General features: G+C 47.2%; 1 long non-coding RNA gene across 1 annotated transcript in view; it reads right to left on the bottom strand.

The window, feature by feature from the left end:
- Positions 1-11225: 11225 nt before the first annotated feature.
- LOC141055719 (uncharacterized) overlaps positions 11226-19003 on the bottom strand; it is a 161318-nt gene continuing 153540 nt past the window's right edge. The window contains exons 2-3 of the long non-coding RNA XR_012221519.1: positions 11636-11848; positions 11226-11559 (exon numbers count right to left, since the gene is read on the bottom strand). This is a non-coding gene — a long non-coding RNA (uncharacterized lncRNA). The remainder of the gene's footprint in view (positions 11560-11635; positions 11849-19003) is intronic.

The raw sequence follows: 19003 nt of genomic DNA, 5'->3' as shown, positions 1-19003 counted from the left end.
CTTCACTTTCAGGCCAAAGTTGGACAGGGCTTCAAACACCTCAGCCAGGTGCTCCAGATGGTCTTCATAAGTCTTGGAGAAAACAATGACATCATCAAGGTACAACAGAAATGTCTCGAAGTTCTTGTGTCCAAGACAGCACTCCATTAGCCGTTGAAATGTCCCTGGGGCGGTGCAGAGCCCGAACGGCATGTAGTTGAACTCGCAGAGACCCATTGGTGTAGTAAATGCTGTTTTCTCTTTGTCTGCCTCTGCCACGGGAACCTGCCAATACCCACTAGTGAGATCCAAGGTGGAAAAATAGTTAGCAGTTTTAAGTGCTGCTAATGACTCTTCAATTCTGGGTAATGGGTAGGCAACCTTATGTGTAATGCTGTTAATTTTTCTGTACTCAACACACATTCTCATGGTACCATCTTTCTTTTTCACAAAGACTATTGCGGCTGCCCAGCTTCCTTCATTTCCCGCAACATACTTTTGGCAAATTGATATTGTGTTGGGCGTATAGGCCGGTACCTTTCTTTAATGGGTGGATGATCTCCAGTGGGGATATGGTGCTGAACCCCTTTTGCCTTCCCACAGTCTAGAGGGTGTTTGCTGAATACCCGCTCATACTACTGAACCACTCGGTAAACCCCATTCTTTTGGTATGAAGGGGTGGAGTCAGTTCCCACATGCAGCTACTGACACCACTCCTCCAGCTGCTTTACAGAGCCATTGTCCCCTGCCTGGTCGGATGAAACCAAGGGCTCTGCTGCCTGTATTGCGCTGTTACTGACAGTAAACAGCTTAGCGACTGTGGCATACCGAGGTATTGTGGCCTCCTCTTCCCCACAATTCAAGAGGCGTACAAGTACACTCCCTTTGCAGACATCAACTACCCCTCTGGCTGTCAGGACAGTGGGCCAGCTATCAGAGTACACTGGCTCTACCAATGCTTGGTAATCTTTTCCTCTGAGGCCTATGGCTGTCCGACACCAAATTAACATTTCACATCTGGGGGGTATCGCAATGGGGAAAGAATCACTCACTCTGACGCTGCCAATTTCTCCGTCAGACAGTTCTAACTGCTGTCTTTGCATCAGGGCCTTGATCTCCTTCTGCAGGACTCATTGTTCACTGGAACCAGCAGTCTCGGCTACCTGTTGCAACAAAACAATAACCTCGGCAAGACAATTTTCAATCACATTAGTACCTAAGGTCATCATTGGCTTACATTCTCGTCGATCAATGTCTACAACTATCAGACCTTGAGATTTTAACTCTACTCGCCCCACTTTAATGGTAATCTCTTTACATCCTACTTGCGGCAAAGACTGACCATTGCTGGCAACTACTGTCAGCTCATCACTTGGGCTAAGTTCAGAGTCAGCCCAATACCATTTGTAAAGGATATATGGCATAGTTGTCACTTGAGAGCCAGTGTCCAGCAAAGCGTTCATGGGGATACCGTCAATCACCACTGGGAGGCCCAGTCGCCCTTCAACATGCTTGGCTCACCAGTTCCTTGGGCCTTGTGGTCCTACTCCTGGGGGTTGGCCCTCTGCCCCAGGGGTTGCTCATTTAAATAACAGAATCTTGCGATGTGGACTGCCTTGCGGCAGTGACAACAGATGGGACGTCCGTCCTGGTCATAGCGATCATTGTCTCTCTGTTGTGAGTTCATTTTCCCCTTCATTACTGAGGCCCGAGGAACTCTCTCTACTGGTAAAGAAAGGTAGTGAGCCTGATTATCAAACACCTGAGGCTGATGATGATGACTGGCTGAGTGGAGTTACTGACTGGATATAAGGCTGCCGACGCCCTTCTGCCCTGCGGGTGATTTCTCTGTGGGATCCTTGGAGACCAGTCTGAATTCCTGCTCCTCTAAAGCTAAGTTTGCTGCTCGGCCTTTTGCATTGGTGCTTTGACTTTGTTTTGCTTTGTTTTTCTGGATTTCTGCCATTACCTGCTGGGGTGTGCTGAATTCCTTTAGCTCTGTCTTCTGAAAATACCTGAGTGCTGATTTAGTTTTTGAAGCCTAGCTGCTTCAGGGTCTTTTTCATATCAGCTTGTTGGCTTATGTCTTTGATAGGGTTTTGGCAGATTGCAGACAGCAGCCTTCCTGTCCTTTCCTATCTAGGTAGTTTTGGGCCCCGTCTTTGCCCAGTCTATCTTTCTGTCTGTGTTAGTGTTTTCATCTTGCTTCACCGTCATTATATGTTGGGGGCTGCCTATTGCTTTGGGGTCTGCTCTGGGGCAGTTTAGATTTCCCCATTCTTTCTTTAGGCCTATTTAATTCTCCGGCCGTGATCGAGGGGTCTAGGGCATCGTAGGAACCCCCCACGGCTACTGCTAGTTGTGTTGATAGGTTCAGGGGTCTGCAATCTGATAGTTGCCAACTTCTCTGGTTTTCTGGACTTAGCTTGTATTTCTGTTTTGGCCTCCTACGGTGACTCATTCATAACAGAATCACCCGCCATACCGCAGATCCTAGGGTACTCAATAGCAGGAAAGAATTGTGTAAAAAAAAAAAAAAAGTGTGTATATTTTTTCCTCTATATCTCTGAGGCCGTAGGGGGAATTTTTTTTTCTCTCAATGGAGATAAAGCAATTGTCTGATCGTGTGGAGCAGCTCGCTGCGGAAGTGCGGGGAATTTCCGCCTACCTTGCTCATTCACATGCTGCTGAACCAAAGATTCCTACACCTGATGTATTTTTTGGGGATCGGTCTAAATTTTTGAATTTCAAAAATAATTGTAAATTATTTTTTGCCTTGAAGCCTAACTCGTCAAGGAGCTCCGCGCAGCAGGTTAAAATTGTCATCTCTTTGCTGCGTGGCGATCCCCAGGATTGGGCATTTTCTTTGAAACCAGATGATCCTATTCTGACTAATGTGAACGCATTTTTTCAGGCCTTGGGGTTGTTGTATGACGAACCTAATGCCATTGATCAGACTGAAAAGACCCTGCTGGCATTGAACCAGGGTCGTGATTCTGCAGAATTGTACTGTCAAAAATTCCAAAAGTGGGCAGTACTTACTACCTGGAATGATAATGCCTTGGCTGCTCTCTTTCGGAAGGGGTTGTCAGAAGCCGTAAAAGATACTATGGTGGGATTTCCTGTTCCCTCTGGTCTTGACGATTCTATGTAATTAGCCATTCAGGTTGATCGGCGTTTGCGCGAACGCAAAGCTGCACGAGAGGTGTTGCCACCTGTTGAACAAATGTCTGAACCTATGCAATGTGATAGAGTTTTTTCCAGAGAGCAGCGTCAGGAGTTCAGAAGGCGTAATAAGTTGTGTTTTTTCTGTGGAGATGCCTCGCATATTATTTCTGTCTGTCCTAAACGAGAGAAACGCTTTGCACACACGTTTTCTGTTGGGGGTGTTCAACCTAAGTTTCTTCTGGCTATTACTCTGATCTGCTCCCTGTCCACATTTTCCGCCAAGGCTTTTGTGGATTCGGGAGCAGCCCTAAACCTAATGGACTTGGATTTTGCTAAACGTTGTGGATTTCCGATGACACCTCTGCAGACGCCTATCCCTTTGAGGGGGATTGATGCTACTCCTTTGGCTAAAAATAAACCTCAGTTTTGGACCCAGGTGGTAATGCGGGTCGCCCCAGACCTTCAAGAAAATTGCAGATTTTTGGTGTTGCATAATCTGCATAATACTATTGTTCTGGGGTTTCCCTGGTTACAAATTCATAATCCAGTTTTGGATTGGAAATCTGTGTCTGTGGTGAGTTGGGGTTGTCGGTGTGCCTTTAGTGAGGCTCCGGTGTTTTCCACCTCTCCTCAGTCGCATGATGTTCCTGATTATTTGGCGGACTTTTATGATGTATTTAGTGAGAATGAGTCTGCGTCTCTGCCTCGTCATAGGAGTTATGACTGTGCAATTGAACTGAGCCCGGGGTGTAAATTTCCCAAGGGTCGGCTCTTCAATTTATCTGTACCCGAGCACGAGGCTATGCGATCCTATATTAAGGAGGCGTTGGAGAAGGGTCATATTAGACCATCCTCGTCACCCTTAGGTGCCGTTTTTTTTTTTGTAGCCAAAAAGGATGGATCATTAAGACCTTGTATTGATTATCGTGCCCTCAACAAAATTACTGTTAAATATCAGTATCCGTTACCCCTGATTTCTGATCTATTCTCCAGAGTTAAAGGTGCTTGCTGGTTTACCAAGCTTGACCTCAGGGGGGCGTATAATCTTATTCGCATTAAGCATGGGGATGAATGGAAGACGGCGTTTAATACTCCGGAGGGACATTTTGAGTACCTGGTGATGCCTTTTGGGCTCACTAATGCCCCTTCTGTCTTCCAGTGCTTCATGAACGATATTTTCCGAGATTTTGTCGATAAATTTTTGATTATCTATCTGGATGATATTTTGATCTTCTCCAAGGATTGGGATTCTCATGTGGAACATATTTGGACTGTGTTCCGGATCTTGAGGGAGAATTCCCTGTATGTCAAAGGATCTAAATGCCTTTTTGGAGTACAGAGGATTTCTTTTTTGGGATTTATTTTGTCCCCGTCAACTATTGAAATGGACCCGGCCAAGGTACAGGCCATTTACGATTGGGTTCAGCCCACTTCTTTGAAGGCCCTCCAGAAGTTTTTGGGTTTTGCTAATTTTTATCAGAAATTTATAGCAAAATTTTCTAGTATTGCCAAGCCATTGACTGATTTGACTAAGAAGGGTGCTGATGTGTTAAATTGGTCTCCGGAGGCTGTTTCTTCCTTTCAGGAGCTGAAGCGAAGATTCACCTCTGCCCCGGTTTTGCGGCAACCTGATGTCTCACTTCCATTCCAGGTAGAGGTGGATGCTTCTGAGATTGGTGCAGGAGCTGTTTTGTCCCAAAAGGATCCTGTAACATCTAAAATGAATCCCTGTGCTTTCTTTTCCCGAAAGTTCTCTCCATCTGAACGTAACTATGATGTGGGGAATAGGGAACTGTTGGCCATGAAATGGGCATTTGAGGAGAGGAGACATTGGTTGGAGGGAGCTAAGCATCAAGTCGTGGTCCTCACTGACCACAAGAATTTGATTTACCTAGAGTCGGCTAAGCGCTTGAACCCTAGACAGGCTAGGTGGGCCTTGTTTTTTACACGTTTTGATTTTGTGGTTTCTTTTCTTCCTGGAACGAAGAATGTCAAGGCAGACGCCCTCTCTAGGAGCTTCTTTGCTGATTCTCCTGTGGTGACCAAGCCTGCTACCATCTTAGGCGAAGGGGTAGTTATTTCTGCCATCTCGCCCGATTTGAGACGTGCTCTGGAAGAGTTCCAGGAGGACAAACCTGAGCGTTGTCCCAGTGGAAAGTTGTATGTTCCTGACCAGTGGAAGAAGAGAGTTATGTCTGAAGTTCATTGCTCTGCTTTGGCTGGTCATCCAGGTATTTTTGGTACTAGAGATCTGGTGAGTCGGTTTTTTTGGTGGCCCTCCTTGTCTCGTGATGTCAGGAATTTTGTGCAGTCCTGTGGGACGTGCTCCCGGTCTAAACCGTGTTCTCGCTCTAGTGGGTTGTTGATGCCTTTGCCTGTCCCCAAGAGGCCATGGACACATATTTCAATGGATTTCATCTCTGATATGCCTGTCTCTCAAAGGATGACTGTTATTTGGGTGATTTCTGATAGGTTCTCTAAGATGGTTCATCTTGTACCACTCCCTAAATTGCCATTTTCCTCTGAGTTGGTGCCCCTGTTTTTACAACAGGTGGTTCGTTTGCACGGGATTCCTGAGAACATTGTATCTGACAGAGGAGTCCAGTTTGTGTCTAGATTTTGGAGAACTTTCTGTTCCAGGCTGGGAATTCAGTTGTCCTTCTCCTCTGCTTTTCACCCTCAGACCAATGGGCAGACAGAGAGAACAAACCATACCTTGGAGTCATATTTGAGATGTTTTATTTCTGCTGATCAGGATGATTGGGTTTCATTTTTGCCCTTGGCCGAATTTGCTTTAAATAATAGAGCTAGTTCTGCCACTTTGATGTCACCTTTTTTTTGTAACTTTGGGTTTCATCCTCGATTTTCTTCAGGGCAGGTGGAGCCCTCTGCCTGCCCAGGTGTTGACACTGTGGTGGAGAGAATGCACCAGATCTGAGACCAAGTGGTGGATAAGTTATCTCTCTCCCAGGAAAAGGCCCAGCGGTTTTCCAACTGACATAGGACCATTGGTCCCCAGTTTAAGGTTGGTGATATGGTGTGGTTATCATCAAAAAATATTGCTATGAAGGTGGCTTCTCCTAAGTTTAAGCCTAGATTTATTGGACCTTACAAGATTGTGGAGAGTATTAATCCGGTCTCTTTTCGTTTGGCTCTTCCTGTCACATTTAAAATCCATAATGTGTTCCATAAATCTTTGTTGAAGAGGTTTGTTGAACCTGTTGTTCCGGGGGTGGCACCTCCAGACCCTGTATTGGTTGAAGGTAACATGGAATATGAGGTAGAGAAAGTACTGGATTCCCGTCTGGCTAGACGGAGACTCCAGTATTTGGTTAAGTGGAAGGGTTATGGTCAGGAGGATAATTCCTGGGTCTCTGACTCTGATATTCATGCCAAAAGATTGGTGCGTGCCTTTCATCGGGCTCACCCTGATTGCCCTGGTGGCGTAGTTGAGGGTTCGGTGACCCCTCCTCAAGGGGGAGGTACTGTTGTGAGTTCATTTTCCCCTTCATTACTGAGGCCCGAGGAATTCCCTCTTCTGGTAAAGAAAGGTAGTGAGCCTGATTATCAAACACCTGAGGCTGATGATGATGACTGGCTGAGTGGAGTTACTGACTGGATATAAGGCTGCCGACGCCCTTCTGCCCTGCGGGTGATTTCTCTTTGGGATCCTTGGAGACCAGTCTGAATTCCTGCTCCTCTAAAGCTAAGTTTTCTGCTCGGCCTTTTGCATTGGTGCTTTGACTTTGTTTTGCTTTGTTTTTCTGGATTTCTGCCATTACCTGCTGGGGTGTGCTGAATTCCTTTAGCTCTGTCTTCTGAAAATACCTGAGTGCTGATTTAGTTTTTGAAGCCTAGCTGCTTCAGGGCCTTTTTCATATCAGCTTGTTGGCTTATGTCTTTGATAGGGTTTTGGCAGATTGCAGACAACAGCCTTCCTGTCCTTTCCTATCTAGGTAGTTTTGGGCCCCGTCTTTGCTCAGTCTATCTTTCTGTCTGTGTTAGTGTTTTCATCTTGCTTCACCATCATTATATGTTGGGGGCTGCCTATTGCTTTGAGGTCTGCTCTGGGGCAGTTTAGATTTCCCCTTTCTTTCTTTAGGCCTATTTAATTCTCTGGCCGTGATCGAGGGGTCTAGGGCATCGTAGGAACCCCCCACGGCTACTGCTAGTTGTGTTGATAGGTTCAGGGGTCTGCAATCTGATAGTTGCCAACTTCTCTGGTTTTCTGGACTTAGCTTGTATTTCTGTTTTGGCCTCCTACGGTGACTCATTCATAACATCTCTCCCTCGGAGTGGCAGGATCCTCTTCTTCCATAGCCATGGGACATCCTCTGGACTGGAGGCCAGCTGGTTCTTCTCCTTTGAGGACACCTGCATGGACTGCACAGTTTTTGCAAGTGCAGCCATATTTTTGGTCAGCTCTTGGACCTGAAGACGCAGTTCTGTAGATGGATCATTATCCAGAGTCTGTGCGTCAGCCTCCACAGGGCTCTGAGGGAAAATGTCAGAGTGACAGCCAGCTAGCGCTGTCACTCGGAGAACCAGGGCTGATTAAAAGACAGCAGACTGTTTACTCACCGCGATGAGATTCTGCAGCGCTGGCAACAGTAACTTGGCTGTAGGACCTGCAGGGAGGGCGGAGCAGTGGTGAGACTTCCAGAGGTCGCAGGACCTGCGGTCACGTGACCGCGCATCAGAGGGAGTGGGCGGAGCCACGGACAAGCTCCCGGGACGCTACCAGCTGTACAGGGAATGCTGTGGCACAGAGAATTACAGTAGTGAAGCATGCAATCGGGTCATACACGGGGCGGGCAGCAAGGTACAGAAGGGAAGTACAGAGGCAGGTCAATCAACATAGCCAAGGGTCATACACAGAATGGGCAGTGTGGTACAGGAGGGGGATGCTCAAGAAGGGTCAGAAACGTAGCCAGGGGTCATACACAGGACAATCAGCAAAGCACAAAATCAGCAGGCAGGAGACGTAAACCAAGACGGGACCGAATGAAATACCAGACAGACAGACAAGGATTGGCATGAAGCACAGGCAGCACAGGGTCAGGCACACTCAACTAGGAGTATAAATGACAGGGGACTGCACTCCCCTGAAGCAATAAAAACCCTCCCCAGACCCAAAGAGAGGCTCTCCCCATTAACTCCTACACCACCTGCCCAGCATTCTAAATAAACCATGACAGTACCCCTCCTTCAACGGGGGGCCTCAGGACCCCCAGATCTCTCCGGGTACTGAGCATGGTACGCGCTAACCAGTCGATCCGCGTGCATCAACCTGGCCGGTACCCACGACCGATCCTCCGGACCATACCCCTTCCAATGGACGAGATACTGCAGTGAACCGCGAACCCATCGGGACTGCAAAATGTTTTGCACTTCAAATTCCATATGACCGTCCACCGACACCGGAGGCGGTAGAGACGCAGGTTCCTCTACCACCGAGCCTACAGGTTTGAGTAAGGACCTATGGAAAAAGTTATGCAGTTTCAAAGACGAGGGGAGGAGTAAGCGATAGGCCACTGGGTTAATCACTTCAGTTATCACATAGGGGCCAATGAATTTGGGACCCAACTTGGCGGAGGGCAACTTTAAAGTTATGTTTCGCGTTGAGAGCCACACCTTATCCCCACAGTGAAGTGTCTGACGTGGTCCCTCTTATTATCTGCAAAGTGTTTATATTTCCCTTGTGCTTTGCAAATGTTTGCACGAACCTTCGACCATAGCTCACTTATTCTGCTGACAGAGTCCTCGGCCCCCGGACAGTTTGAATCCAGGCGTGAAAACTCACCAAAATGAGGGTTCAATTCGTAATTAATAAAGAATGGTGACCTACCAGTGGATTGGTTAATTCGGTTGTTGAAAGCGAATTCCGCCTATGGCAAGGCATCGCATCAGTCATCATGCAACGTCGAAGTCAAACACTGGAGGATCTGTTCCAGTGACTGGTTGATACGCTTCGTTTGTCCATTGCTCTCTGGGTGGTAAGCTGAGGAGAAAGATAGAGATATCCCAATTTCCTGCAAAAAGCCTTCCAAAATTACGCTACAAATTGTGTCCCCCTATCAGAAGCAATATTAATAGGCACACCATGGAGGCGAACAATTTGGGAAAGGAAGTGTTTCGAAAGAACTTCAGCTGACGGTAACTTGGCCATGGGTACGAAATGTGCCAACTTAGAAAATCTATCCACAATTACCCAAACTACCGTGTTACCCCGGGATAGAGGGAGATTGGTTATGAAGCCCATGGGCAAATGAGTCCAAGGTCTTCTCGGAATTGGCAAAGGTGCCAATTCCCCGGCCAGCCGGCAATGAGAGCTCTTTGAACAGGCGCAAACCCCACATGCTGTGACATGTTTCTTAATCTCTGCAGACATTAATGGCCACCAAAAAACTCTTTTCACTGCCTCACACGTAGCTGCAATACCTGGGTGAGTGCCCAATTTAGAGTCATGAAATTCTCGCAGAAGATCAGAACGTAAATGTTGTGGGACAAACAATTTATGAGCAGGTTTGGACCTTGGAGCTAAAGATTGAGCCCCCACAATCTCCCGCTCCAGTTCCGATGACAGCTCCGCTATAACCACCCCAGGTTGAAGAATGGATGACGATGGATCAGGGGCAGACAATGGTTCAAAACTACGTGATAAAGCATCTGCTTTTACATTCTTAGACCCAGGACGGAACGTAATAGAGAATTGAAACCGAGAGAAAAGTGACCACCGGGCCTGTCTGGGCGTCAATCTTTTAGCTGTTTTTATGTATTCCAGATTTTTATGATCCGTGATGACCATAATTGGATGCTCTGCCCCTTCCAAAAAATGTCTCCATTCTTCAAACGCCAGATTAATTGCCAGAAGCTCTCTATTCCCAACATCATAATATCTCTATGCCGGAGAAAATGTTTTGGAAAATAAATTACAGGGTCTAAGGTTAGTCAGAGTAGCTGGCCTCTGAGACAATACGGCCCCCACCCCCACTTCGGAAGCATCGACTTCCACAACAAATGGCAAGGACGGGTTAGGTTGCACAAGTATCAGAGCAGACATAAAACATTTCTTCAAGTCTAAAAAGGATTGTTTCGCCGGGAGAGACCAATTTTTGATATCAGCCCCTTTACACGTGAGGTCGGTGAGAGGCTTCACTATCTTTGAAAAACCCTTGATAAACCTTCGATAATAGTTTGCGAATCCCAAGAAGCGCTGGAGTCCTTTTAGGTCCTGAGGTTGAACCCACTCCGCAATGGCCTGCACTTTCTTGGGATCCATGCAAAACCCCTGTGGTGAAATTATGAGCCCTAAAAAGGTTAGTTCTTCGACAAAAAATGTACATTTTTCCAGTTTAACAAATAATTGATTTTCCTTGAGTCTTTGGAGAAGTTTTTACATGTAACAAATGAGAATCCTCGTCAGTCGAATAAATCAGAATATCATCCAAGTAGATGACAACAAAGCGGCCGAGTAGGTCCACGAATACCACATTGATGAAATTTTGAAAAACTGCTGGTGCATTAGTGAGTCCAAACGGCATCACTAAGTTTTCAAATAACTCCTCTGTTGTGAGAAAAGCAGTTTTCCATTCATCCCCCTCTTTAATTCTTATCAAATTATAAGCCACCCTAAGATCCAATTTGGAGAACCATTTTGCCCCCGAGAGTTGGTTGCACAAATCTGGAATCAGGGTAAGGGATACGTATTCCTGACGGTAATTTTGTTGAGTTCTCGAAAGTCGAGGCAGGGACGCAGGCCACCATCTTTCTTTTTAACAAAGAAAAACCCCGCTGCCACCAGAGAAACTGAGGGTCTTATATGCCCTTTACGGAGACTTTCCGTTATGTATTCCTTCATCGCCAGACGCTCAGGTCCTGACAAATTAAATAAACAGGCTTTGGGCAATTTGGCCCCAGGGATCAGGTCAATTGTGGAGTCGAATGGCCTATGTGGGGGTAATGCCTCAGCCTCGCTTTCGGAGAACACGTCCTCAAAGTCCTTAAGGTACTCCGGAATACCCTCCAGACCAACAGAAGACTCATAGACAGATTGTGCGGGTGTAACACAGAACACGGGTTTATAGGAACAGTTAATACATTTACCGCCCCACTTAACAATTTCTCTTTTCTCCCAATCAATAACTGGGTTGTGCTGTTGAAGCAACGGCATGCCCAATACCAGCCCTTCGGGCAGGTTGTCCTTGACAAAACATTTCACCTCCTCAACATGGGAGGAACCAACATGCAAAACAAAACTGTTAGTAACGTAATGAATCCCCGAACGGGTGAGAGGGGAAGAGTCAATGGCCACAATTTTCAGAGGGGTCTCCAACCTGAATGTCCCTATCTTGACCCTGGAGATGGTACTGGAACTGACCAGGTTTAGTGATGAACTGCAGTCCACCAAGACTGTAGAAACAAAATGATAGTTGTCTACTACCAGTTCGACATTAAGCAGAAATTTAGTGCATGAGGAAAAAAGTACCTGGGAGTCTGGGCAGCCTCCTCGATCACTACCCAGACCTAGTAGTTTCCCGTCGGCTTGGAAGATGCTGGACATGATGGATAGTCTCTTCTCCAATGTCCTGATTCCTCACAGTAGAAGCAGAGTTGCTTTTCTCGGCGGCGTTTCCTTTCCTTATCTCTGACCGAGGTAGCGCCAATTTCCATGGGCACAGGACTGGTCTCCACCTCTTTGCTGCCAGAAAACAAGTGAGAAACTGGGTCTGAGCAGAAAAAGTAAATTAATGTGCATGCAAAATGTAATTGCATATGAACACATGACCTTTACACAGAGAAAACCAAAAGCAAAACACAAAACAAATATCCTGGAATAAAAAAGTAAAAAAATATATTGCAAAAATTGCATGAAGGTAGTAATAATAGTAATAATAAGGGAATTTAGTTAACATAATTTTGATCAAATGATGTAGAAGCCATCCCGCCACGTCACGGCAACCCTTGTGGGACAGTCCTAACTCTTGTATTTAAAACCTTTCCACTTGTCAAGTGACGTAAATGTGAACAAGGACAGAGGGACTGAACCACCAGTAATAGTATAGGCCAGACAGGATGGATTTTCCAACTCAGAAACAGGGCGGTCACACCCGTATATGCACAGAATGCACTATGAAACAAATGAGAAACTGGATCTGAGCAGAAAAAGTAAATTAAAGTGCATGCAAAATGTAATTACATATGAACACATGACCTTTACACAGAGAAAACCAAAAGCAAAACACAAAACAAATATCCTGGAATAAAAAAGTAAAAAAATATATTGCAAAAATTGCATGAAGGTAGTAATAATAGTAATAATAAGGGAATTTAGTTAACATAATTTTGATCAAATGATGTAGAAGCCATCCCGCCACGTCACGGCAACCCTTGTGGGACAGTCCTAACTCTTGTATTTAAAACCTTTCCACTTGTCAAGTGACATAAATGTGAACAAGGACAGAGGGACTGAACCACCAGTAATAGTATAGGCCAGACAGGATGGATTTTCCAACTCAGAAACAGGGCGGTCACACCCGTATATGCACAGAATGCACTATGAAACAAATGAGAAACTGGATCTGAGCAGAAAAAGTAAATTAATGTGCATGCAAAATGTAATTGCATATGAACACATGACCTTTACACAGAGAAAACCAAAAGCAAAACACAAAACAAATATCCTGGAATAAAAAAGTAAAAAAATATATTGCAAAAATTGCATGAAGGTAGTAATAATAGTAATAATAAGGGAATTTAGTTAACATAATTTTGATCAAATGATGTAGAAGCCATCCCGCCACGTCACGGCAACCCTTGTGGGACAGTCCTAACTCTTGTATTTAAAACCTTTCCACTTGTCAAGTGATGTAAATGTGAACAAGGACAGAGGGACTGAACCACCAGTAATAGTATAGGCCAGACAGGATGGATTTTGATCAAAATTATGTTAACTAAATACCCTTATTATTACTATTATTACTACCTTCATGCAATTTTTGCAATATATTTTTTTACTTTTTTATTCCAGGATATTTGTTTTGTGTTTTGCTTTTGGTTTTCTCTGCCAGAAAACAAGGAAGTTTCGGAGTGCAAAACCCCTCTGGCTCTCAGCTTGCGATCTATCTGCACTGCTTGGGTCATGGCTTCCTCCAAAGTGTCAGGGGGTGGATGCAGGGCCAGAGCGTCCTGAAGGCGTTCTGACAGGCCTCTACAAAATAGTCCCCGGAGAGCGGCATCATCCCAGGAGACTTCTGCTGACCACCATCGGAACTCTGAGCAGAACCACTCCGCTGAGTGCCGACCCTGGTGTGCAGTCATCACCTTGTCCTCAGCCAACTGAACCCTGTCGGGTTCATCATAAATGCGGCCCAAGGCCTCAAAAAACGCATCCACAGTCATATGTTCTGGGGCTGTAGGGGCTAGAGAAAACGCCCAGGCTTGTGGGGCACCCCGAAGTAGGGAAATAATCACCCCCACCCTTTGAAATTCTCCCCCAGAAGAACGGGGTCTCAGGGAAAAGAACAATTTACACCCTTCCCGGAAAGCCCTGAACTCCCTTTTGTCTCCGGAGAAAGAGTCCGGCAGTTTAACCGGAGACTCTGGGGACGTAAGAGACACGTCCCTGTTCTCAGGACCGATAGCCCCTTGTACCATATTAACTAGTTGTTGCTGGGTGTGGGCCATATAGCGTTGTTCCATGTTTAATTTCTGGAACATCTCTGACAACTGTTTTACCTGCTCTGACAGTGCCTGCATGGGGTCCATGACATCAGCAGTTCCTCTCACACTCCCACACCTTCCAGTCAGGGGGAGAGGAAGAGAACTGAACTGGTCGTTTATAATGTCAGAGTGACAGCCAATTAGCGCTGTCATTTGGTGAACCAGGGCTGATTAACAGGCAGCAGAGTGTTTACTCACCGCGGTGAGAGTTTGCAGAGCTGGCAACAGTAACTTGGCTGTAGGACCTGCGGGGAGGGCGGAGCAGTGGTGAGACTCCCAGAGGTCGCAGGACCTGCGGTCACATGACCGCGCATCAGAGGGAGTGGGCGGAGCCATGGACAAGCTCTCAGGATGCTACCAGCTGTACAGGGAATGCTGTGGCACAGAGAATTACAGTAGTGAAGCATGCAATCGGGTCATACATGGGGCGGATGACAAGGTACAGGAGGGAAGTACAGAGGCAGGTCAATCAACGTAGCCAAGGGTCATACACAGAACGGGCAGCGCGGTACAGGAGGGGGATGCTCAAGAAGGGTCAGAAACGTAGCCAGGGGTCATACACAGGACAATCAGCAAAGCACAAAATCAGCAGGCAGGAGACGTAAATCAAGACGGGACCGAATCAAACACCAGACAGACAGACAAGGATTGGCACGAAGCAAAGGCAGCACAGGGTCAGGCACACTCAACTAGGAGTATAAATGACAAGGGACTGCACTCCCCTGAAGCAATAAAAACCCTCCCCAGACCCAAAGAGAGGCTCTCCCCATTAACTCCTACACCACCTGCCCAGCATTCTAAATAAACCATGGCAGAAAGATGCTGCTTCTTGGTGGTATATAATTGCCGGATGGCTAGGGGGCACTGGACGGCTGACATTTGGTTCATGCAGCACCCGGATAGCCCTGTCTTTAAAGTCTGCAAAGTCTAGATCAGGGTTCTGTAGAGCTATGATGCGCAGCTGTGCTCTGTGGGTACTGGAATGGAGGCCCTCAATAAATTGCTCAATTAACAGTCTGTCTCCATTTTTCACACTATCTGGGTCAACCTGCTTTATGGCTCGCAGCGCCTCCTGCAGGTTAAGAGCATAGTCCCATATACTGTCCTGCACTCTTTGCTTACACCCAAAGAATCTCATTTTTATTTCAGCTGCAGAGCGGATGTCAAAGGTGCTTCTTAGCTTATCCAGAATCTTTTTAACAGTCTCTTTATCAGTGTCATGCCAGGACTTTACTTCTCTTTGTGCTGCACCAGTTAGCTGCCCAACAAGGATGTTCACTTTTTGGCTTTCAGACAGGGGATACACCTCAAACAAACTGCACAGTCTGTCTTTGAATTCACTCAGGGTATGTGACTCCCCTGAGTACTGCAGTAACCAGGCCACTCCGGGTATATAGGGCATGGACAGCGGCATTATGTGGACTACTGCGGTGGGCGCCTGTTCTTGCGGAGCTCTGGAGGTGGCGCTGGCCGCTGGATTCTGTGGTGCCATTGGAGCTGGAACTGCGCTGGCCCCTACATCTTGCGGCTAGGTGGGGGGGTGCGGTGGCGTTCACCGCTGCATCTTCTCTTGCCTCAAACATTCTCTTCCTCCCCTAGTTAATGTTGGCCAGGCCCTGTGTTGCACTGGCTTACCGGTCGCCGCTGCGCAGGCTGGATGATCGAGGGATGCCGGGACTGCAGGCCTCTGCTCCTCACTTCCCACCTGCTGGTCTCTTCCCTCGCAGCACCTCACTTTTCGCGCTCTCTAGCAGGCTCCGTCCATGACGGCACGCCCCTTCGGCTTCCCGCGCGCGCCAAGTGGCGGGGTAAAGGCGGCAATTGCACAATAAGTCTCTGGCACACAGGACCAGGGGCACCGGGCTTCACAAATCCTGTTTGTGACGCGAAAATTTGACCCGCCCCGGAGGCAGTAGGGTACTCGGTGCCAGGCCTGTTGATTTCAATGGGAGATGTCACAGTGGCAGTGACCCAGTCCGTGGCCTCAGTCAGTCAATGTAAAAGGGGTAGAGTGATGAGGATAAATTTATTGAGATGATTCTTGACGCCACCTGTGGTTTCTGGTCAGTTTGACCAGCGCTGCAGGGTAGCTTCCCTAGGATAGATGGTGGGGTGCAGCAGTGATGTTTGAGCTCCCCACAGGTGGACCTGTAGTCCCAGGGCAGTAGTAATAGGTTTTGAGGAAGAGGGTGCAGTGTTAGGCACAGAGATGTAGCAGTGCTGAAAGGGTTGCAGGAAGAAGGCAATAACACAACAGGGTGCAGTTTCCTTTACCTTTACTGTGCTTTGTAAGTGCAGTCCAGGATCCAGTTTACAGTTGGAACAGGAATTGATCAGCCTGAAAGCAACTTAGGAATCTCTCTATGCAGATGGGTTGTGTAGTCTCCTTTTTAGCGCTTATCTGAGGCACTCGCAGTACTGAGTTACACTGAAGTTCCCCTTGCTTGCTCTCTTTAGAACTCCCCTCATATGGCAGACAGCAGTAGCCTTCTATCTCTTCTGGTTCACACACATTGCTGCTGTGCCTCCGAGTCTTAGTTGGGAACAGAGCACTTACAGCTTTCTGTTCCTCCGGTTTCTGCTGCAGGACCATCAGCATCCATACAACTTTGGATACCGGACTCCAAACCATGCGATTGAAGCTAGAAGTAGGCATGAATTCCCTTCAGTCCTCCAGCTCCTCTTTTCCACATCCACACACTTTGCCCTCATCGTAGAACTGACTTAACTTCCCCTTCCTGGCCCCCAGAAAGCAGCTCCTCCCCCAGTTTGGTTCAGAGCTCCCTCTGCTGGCCTGGAGTGGGAACTGTGCTGTGAGTTGTATTTAACTGATGGAGAGACCCTTTGTTGCTTCCAAGCATGACATCACCCTCCCTAGGAGGAAGGTAATGCCACTGTGGCGATCGTACTCCTGGGGGCGCCACATTTGCACAACAGCATGTGAAATTGATTGTCAATCAGTGTTGCTTCCTAAGCAGACAGTTTGATTTCACAGAAGTTTGATTTACTTGGAGTTATATTCTGTTGTTTAAGGCCTCTTTCACACATCAGGTTTTCGCCGTCAGGCGTGATCCGGCGCTTTTGACAGAAACCGGATCCGGCGAAATGCAATGCCGGATCCGGTTTCCCCCCCATTGACTTGCATTTGCGCCGGATCGCGCCGGATGGCCATGCGTTTCATCCGGTTTTCGCCGGATCCGGCAATGTGTCGCAATGTGTCGCGATCCGGCGTCTGGAAAAAACGTCTACTGTAACGTTTTTTGTCTCCGGCGAAAAAGCCGGACACGCCGGATCCGGCGCGTCCGGCTTTTTCACACAATGAAAGCCTATGAGCGCCGCAATGCGCCGGATCCGGCGAAAGCCGGATCCGGTGGTCGGATCCGGTTTTTTTGGTCTGACCATGCTCAGTAGCTCTGCCCACAGGAGATATATAAAAGCAAGACAATGGGACCCTCAGCCACACCCAACATGCCACCCAAGACAGCAACCAGGCGCAGGAGAAGGCAGCAGACATCTGCAGCAGCAGCACCATCAGCAACACCCCAAATGGAGCAGCATGCTGAACGGGAGGGGAGTCCAGAAGCAGATGAGAGACGGTAATTATCAAATCCCCCATTCCTCCAAACTAGGGCCATGGAATATCAAGATATTCATTGGCCCTTTGTTTCTCTTTATTCAACAGCCGCCAAAGAGATGCAGCAGCAGCACCATCAGCAACAACCCAAATGGAGCAGCATGCTGAACAGGAGGGGAGTCCAGAAGCAGATGAGAGACGGTAATTATCAAATCCCCCATTCCTCCAAACTAGGGCCATGGAATATCAAGATATTCATTGGCCCTTTGTTTCTCTTTATTCAACAGCCGCCAAAGAGATGCAGCAGCAGCAGCCGAAATGGCATCACTGGCAGCAGCAATACCCACAGCCATGGAGTCTGGCCATCAACAGGACAGCACATCTTCTTCTGGGAGCCCTCCCTCGCATCGTCAGCGTTTGATGGTAAGTTTTTATTTCCAAAATCCATCATCTCTGTAATATATGTCTATTCATTGCCTTTTATTTCAAAACAGGAATCACAAGATGAAGAGGAGCTCCCAGAAGAAGAAGGAAGGGGTGGACAGACGCTTGGAGTGGGCTCACAATTCGTAAGTTTTTTGCATCAAACGCAGAAACACAACATCATACTACACACAACACATAGAAAACAATGTTCTGCAGACCACACACAGCAAACAAATGCCTACATCCAAACTCATAACATTTTTTGTTTTCTTCTCTAGTCTTCCCAATCTGGTGCTCGGCCAAGAGGTCCTCGCAGTGCCTCCCAGGGTCGTCGGCGACAGCAACGCGGCGGTCACCAGCGTGTAAGTATAAATATTTTTGCTTTGTTTTTTGGCACTTTTTATTTCATTTCTTTTGTGGAGGCTAATTATGTTATTTTTGTCTTTTTCTTTAACAGCCTTCACAGCGTGCTCCCGACTCTGACGGTGAGGATGGAGGGATTGATGTGGACCGCCTCATCGATCTCGTCAGAGAAAGGGAGCCGCTCTGGAATATGGCTGACCGCCGCCACGCTGACCTGATCATTACCCGACAACTCTGGGAGGAAATCTGTTCTCTCCTTGTGGGCCGCTGGGAGGACCTCGAAGCTCGGGACCAGATTAAAGAGCGTAAGTATATACAGTAACGGTTGCTTGATGTAAACCAGTGTTTCCCGAACTCCAGTCCTCGTGGTCTCCACGGATCATGTGTTCAGGATTTCTATTTACTATTGAAATCCTGAAAACATGACCCCTGGGGACCATGAGGACTGGAGTTTGTGAAACACTGATGTTGTATACTAACCACTCCTTTCTCGTTTCAGGGAACAGAATTGTGAATCGGTGGCGGTCTGTGAGGGATCGTTTCAAGAAGGAGTTCAATAAAGAGATGCGGGCCCCGAGTGGATCTGGAGGAAGCAGGAGCAAGTACAAGTACGCACAAGCCCTGTTGTTCCTCCGGGAAACAATGCTCACCAGAAGGTAAATATTACACACCACATGTGAAAAAGATGTAACTTTTTTTTTTCAGCCAGGGCCATACCATGTCAGTATTTTAATTGTTTTTTTTTCTCTTTATTCCACAGCACGGTGAGCA

The sequence above is a fragment of the Dendrobates tinctorius genome, unplaced genomic scaffold (assembly GCF_039654945.1).
Source record: "Dendrobates tinctorius isolate UK_male_01 unplaced genomic scaffold, ASM3965494v1 ptg000191l, whole genome shotgun sequence".
NCBI classification, from domain to species: Eukaryota; Metazoa; Chordata; class Amphibia; order Anura; family Dendrobatidae; genus Dendrobates; species Dendrobates tinctorius.
This window is presented reverse-complemented; position numbering and strand designations above follow the sequence as displayed.